This window comes from Bidens hawaiensis, unplaced genomic scaffold, assembly GCF_021521415.1.
Source record: "Bidens hawaiensis isolate Kalapana, Puna unplaced genomic scaffold, B.hawaiensis_p1.1 tig00012420_1, whole genome shotgun sequence".
Classification (NCBI taxonomy): Eukaryota; Viridiplantae; Streptophyta; class Magnoliopsida; order Asterales; family Asteraceae; genus Bidens; species Bidens hawaiensis.
In genome coordinates, this window is record NW_027492015.1 from 538595 (window position 1) to 544594 (window position 6000).

Consider the following 6000-nt stretch of genomic DNA (forward strand, 5'->3'; position numbering starts at 1 on the left):
ATATGTATGATAATATTAAAATTGTTCTATAAATTCAAAACAAATCCTATATTACGTATGACAGAATGCCAAAGTTTCGGTTGTTTGATTCAAAAGCTAGTAACTATATGACAAAACGATAGCGGCCAAAACTGCAATTAATTTCTATAAATTCTTTTACCCTACTTTCTTATTATTGTCATTTATTTTGGCACTATCTGAATATTCAAATAATCATTGTTCGCAAAAAATAAAGATAACTTCAACAAACTATCTTTTTGCATCCCATCACACATGCTCGAAATGATTTTGTCTTTCTGAATATTCTGTATACCCAAAACTGAAACAACTTTTTGAATAAACATCCAACAATATTTAAATTACATCTAAACAGCAACATCAAAATCTCAATCTTACTACAGAACCCAGTGACAAAGTTCACGATCCAAGTTGACTGTCTTAAACTATGTTTTGCATATATCAAATCGACGGAATCTTGAAGTAATCGGGATCAAAGTGATGTAGTCTCACATAACCGTCTTCACCGCCACTTGAAAAACTATAACAAAAATATCGCAAACAAGTGATTAAACCGCTAAAAAAGAAATGATAAGTATAACACCTTAAATGAAGTTGATCAATAAACATGAAGACGCAAACAAGCCGAGCTGAGCCTAACTAAGCTCAAAGCTAGGCCAATTTTACTTGCAAAAGCTCGAGCTCGACTAGTTTGACTTGCGAGAGCTCGAGCCCGGCTCGTTTAACTTACAAGGCCTCGAAATCATCTAACTTCGGCTCTATTCATAAATCTCAAGCTCAGCTCATGAGTAGTTTTACAAGCTTGAGCTTGACTCGTTTATTATTTACTGATTGTTTCATTAATTTATGAATATGCATTTATACATTTATGATTATAATGTTTATATATAGCAAAATATATATTACCAAATTGCTTTTATCATAACTTTATGCCTAAAAAAAATACGAGAATATACATTTAACTTATTAAATGAAAATATAAACAAATAATACGACTCTTTTAGACCGAAGGGCCACTCAAACTTGATAAATAAAATCGGGCCCAAGCTCGTTAACCAACTTAATTTTCGAGTCAAGCTCATTTAAACTCAGCTCAATTCCAACTTTTAGCGAGCCAGTCAAGAGTAGCTGACAAGTGGCTCGGCTCATTTACATCCATGTGACCATCATCGTATATTGATTTCAATATAGATAGAGATGAAGAATGTACCTTTTCCCATCAGGGTTGAATGCCAAAGCATTAATTGGACCAAAATGCCCTTTTAACGCCTCCGATCTCTTCTTGCAAAACCTAGTACACAATAATGATTTCACATAGATAGTTAACATAAGCAGTTTTAACAAAATCAAATCATAAAAGACCAACAATGGATATAAAATCAAAATAAAATATATTGTTTCACCTTATCATAAAATTTGGCTTCAAACTTCCCGGCACGATGATCAGTTGTGGTTACAGCAGAGGCATCCTGACCACCCACCAAGCACCACCTGAAATGTTCAAATACAATGAATATATGTACAAATATCATAGAAAATAATATATAAAAACAAGAATTAGTAAAAGCATATTATGAAACTTACATGATTAAGAAGTGGAGACATTGCAACGGCATTGACCGGACGTTCGGTAACATATGTCTTGATCAATGTCAATGTTCTACTGTCCCATAGCTAACAAATTGGACAAAAATGAGACAATAAGAATGTTTTTTTTTTACTTTAAACTGACTATAAAACCATAAGAAAAAATGAAAATAGTCATATACCTTTGCGGACTTATCTAATGACCCTGTGAGAAAATGTGAACAATCGGCTGCTTTTGCAAGTGACGTGATCGTCTTCTTGTGACCAACTTCTTTGTCATTTTCTTGTAGCAATTTTCCAGTCTGTTTGTATAAAAATAGGAAATTAAAAGTAGACGATGTAATATTCCAATAAAAACCCGTTTCAAGTTTCAACCCGAGCCGAGCCCATTCTAGTCAAAGCCTGTTTTGACCCAAACCCAATTGATAAAATTTTAAAATGAAATGTTTGGACCAGAACCCAGTTTGACCAGAACCCGTTTTGACCCGCTCCGACTTGACCTTCTGATTTGACAGGCTTACCAACATGACATTTATAAAACCGAAGTAGAAGTAACATTTCAGTTACATTTTCTACACAAATAAGCAACTATTTATCGAGATAGCAACTATTTTCAAGCAACTTCAATATAAAGCCACATATTAAGATTAACTGTTTTAATGTAACATAAGAAAATGATTTCAATACGATACAATCAATTTAGTTGAATGTGAAAAAACAAACCTCTGTATCCCAAATTCGAATAATAGCATCTTCACCAGCACTAATGATTGTCTTGTTTAAAGGTCCCCACACCGCTCTGTTGATCCTTCCTTGAGGTCCCTTTAGTACAAGTACGGAATCCGCAACCTCTGAAAAGTTGTGTTAATTAGAGCATAATGCATGATACTTTAATCATTTTATAGTGTAAACCAATACGCAGTCTAGAACAGAAGAGTTTATAGATGATTTCTCTAATTTACTTAAAAAAAATAACAGTGAAGATAACTTTAACAAAATAAAAGAAGAACATCCGTCAACAAATAATGTACATCCATCACATCCTGCAACTCTCTCTTCTCCAACTCAGTGCCACGTCACCTATCCTTTTCACCCCATCCATCCAGGAACCATTTTTCATAATTTAAAATATATACTATTAAGATTACATAACAATAACAATAACAATAACAACAACATTATGCAAATAAATTACTATAGTAATGATAAGATTTGATTATAATAACAATATATATCAATAAATATAACTGATTTAACTAAATTAAATAACATTCCATAAATTAAACACAATGTACAAGACTAAATAAAAACAAGTAAATTTGTATGAAAAAAATATAAACTGAATGGGTATATTTATAGACTTAATTTAATAAATTAAACGAATTATTATTTAAACCTAATGGTCAACAGTCTGTTAAAATTTATTTTGTTAATTCAATTTTCTTTTAGACGGTCATATTAGCGTCTCGATCACATCAGGATAGTCGGCAAACATATGTCGATCAAGATAAATTTTAGTCAGTACCGACTGGGATGGGGTGCATTGTACCAACGAGCCACGTTGACCCATCACGTTCAAAATGCCACCACACCACGCAGCCCTAGGCTCTATTCAACTTTAGTTATAAGGCCTAAACGAGCCTAACCTAAAGTTTGACTGTATTGTAGTATAAACAGAATGAGCCGACATGGCTAGTCAATACAGACTGAACACCGCCCCATCCCAGTCTGTAGTCTCGGTACAGAGTAAATTCTACCATTATTAACAGACTTTTGCCGGCTATCCCGATTGAACTGAGCCATTAACACGACAGTTCAAAAGAAACTTTATAAATCCTATCAGGTTAATGATTGTTAGGTTAAAGATAATTAATTTTTTACTTTATTAATATTAACCCTACAAATATACCCGATCAACTCATATTTTCTACACCGATTACTTGGTCTTGTACTTTATGATAATTTATGAAGGAGTAACTTTCCGGAATAGTAACCAAGTTTAAATTTATTAAGTTAAAGTCCTTCAACTTTTTCTGTCTCTTTCAAGTCACTATAGGTTTGATTTTCTGTTCCTAACTTGCGTAATTTTAAGGTTACCTAAAATATGTCACAGGTAAAAAAAAATTAACTTATAATGCTTAAGTAGAGTACATACAGTGACTTGACATTTGTAATTAAAAACCTTCAACTGAATAACAGAAAATTGGTTAAAATAAAAACAATATGCACACCATTGAACTTGGGAAGAAAAGTTTAAGACGAAACTAAAGTAGATTTGGAGCAAAATCGAAAAAGTAAGTTGCACGATGGGAAGCTAACACGATGCAGATTTAACATCAAAAATGAAATAACAGAAAATTCATGTCAAATTAGTGAAAGAGCAAACTCATGGTCATCGGGATCAGCGGCAATGCGTTTGACATGAATTGCAGAAGTCTGACCCATAAAGGGATCAGTAGTGATTACAGTAAGCTTATCACCAACCGAAAAGTCAACAGCTCTAGCAGGAGAGTCAAAATTGAAAGTGAAAAGCTGTGTTCCACTTTGAACATCCCATAGCTTAGCTGTTTGATCCGCACTCCCAGTAATCAGCCTAGTTGAATCTCCTGCATAACCAATTGCCAATCAATTATTTATAACCAACACCACAATTCACTCGGCATGATGGTTTGGTTTGATGTTTTTGTAAAACCGAACATATGGTTCTGTTATGGTTTTGTGTGTAATAATAACCGAAAAATCAAACTTAATTTGTAAATCTTCATTCTTTTCAATTTTTATTTTAAGTCATTTATAAGCGTTTATCAAATATGTAACTCAAATATTTTAGACCAAATGTATAATAATAAAGTAGCTAGTAATTAACAAAATAATTTAGACCCAAATTCATTATTTTGGGCCAAACATTTTTTTTCTTTTTTGCGCCCAAGACTATCAAATGATATAACTGAAACAAAAAATCCAAAGCCAAACGCCTTTAAAAAATTTCACAAACCAAAGTTTCAATTCGTGGTTCGGTTTTAGCCCAAAACCAACCCAAACCAAATCATGGACACCCCTAAACCATATCATAATTAGTAACATATAATTTAGACCCAAATTTATTATTCTGGGCCAATTTTTTTCTTCTTCCGACCCATAATCATCAAATGACAAAACCAAAATCCAAGAAAACCGTAACCGAACTGGTTTCAAAATTTCACAAACTGAAGTTTCGCAGACCCAAAACTGATCCAAACCAAACCGTGGACACCCCTAAACTACATCATAATCAGTAACAACATAATCTAATCCCAAACTCATTATTTGGGCCATTTTTTTCCCTTTTTTCAGCTAAAAACTTTCATAGTCAAATGATTAAATCTATAACCAAAAAACCGAAACCAAACAACTCTCAAATTTTAAAAAACTAAAGTCTCAGTCTTTAACTCAGTTATATCCCAAACCGAACCATGCACACCACCCCTAAACCAACAATTATCAATATTAGCACTTAAAACATCCAATTAATATTATCTAAACTGGAAAAAGAGCAAAAGAAACGAACTTGAAACATCACAGCACCAAACGGCACCGTTGTGGCCACGGTAGGTGCCCAATCGTTCGCCGTTATCGGCAAACCAAACAGTGGGAGTGTGATCTTTAGCACACGAGAACAACAGGTCTCCGTCTCAGTTATACTTCAAGAATGTCAGCGGCCTCTCGTGGCCTTTCATCAGTATCCGTCTCATGTTTGATTCTGTTTGTTGATCCAACACTATTCTTCAGATCGATGTAATTTGAAACCCTAATTCTGAACAACAAGAAGATGATGTTTGCTAAGGGGGGTTGTAAATTAGAGATGGGTTGGGCTAGTTTTGGGCCGCCTTTATTTGAGGGCTTATGTTTGGATTGAATTTCTTAATGAGATTACTACTGGTGGGCATAAAATTTTCACCCTGACTATCCCAATATCCCGTAATCGATTCCTACTTGACCCAGTTTTTGAATTTTGTTGACCAAACCTAAAACCAGTCCCAGCATTTTAAAATATCTGATTTGTCCACCTCTAAATGAGATGGAAAGAAACTGGTTCACAAACCGAACCCAAAAACCAACTTGGTTCGAGAGAACCGGTTTAAGACCGAACAGATGTAGAAAGTGTTTGAAGCTGAACCAAATTGTAGGTTTGTAACGGGTTTGAGAAAGTGTTATTGAAACTAGCAACAATCATATCGGGTAGATAAAACTCGATTTTAAATTGGATAGATGATTTTTCCCTCATATGTTGGTTTCAAACCGAACCGATTTAGACAAAAAATTATTTTGAATGATACCGAATCAGTTTGGACCCAACAACTGACTTTTGTGTTTCTTTGAGAAATATATTTTTGGCTCAAATTTGCTAGCTCATAT

The 6000-nt window shown here is 33.8% G+C and overlaps 1 pseudogene across 1 annotated transcript; it reads right to left on the reverse strand.

Moving 5' to 3' along the window:
- Positions 1 to 348: 348 nt before the first annotated feature.
- LOC143540987 (eukaryotic translation initiation factor 3 subunit I-like) lies at positions 349 to 5336 on the reverse strand (annotated as a pseudogene). The gene is made up of 8 exons (XR_013136681.1): positions 5153 to 5336; positions 3996 to 4211; positions 2329 to 2456; positions 1788 to 1907; positions 1603 to 1692; positions 1422 to 1509; positions 1229 to 1309; positions 349 to 538 (listed from the first exon to the last, which is right to left on the reverse strand). The product of XR_013136681.1 is annotated as a eukaryotic translation initiation factor 3 subunit I-like (transcript).
- Positions 5337 to 6000: the final 664 nt, after the last annotated feature.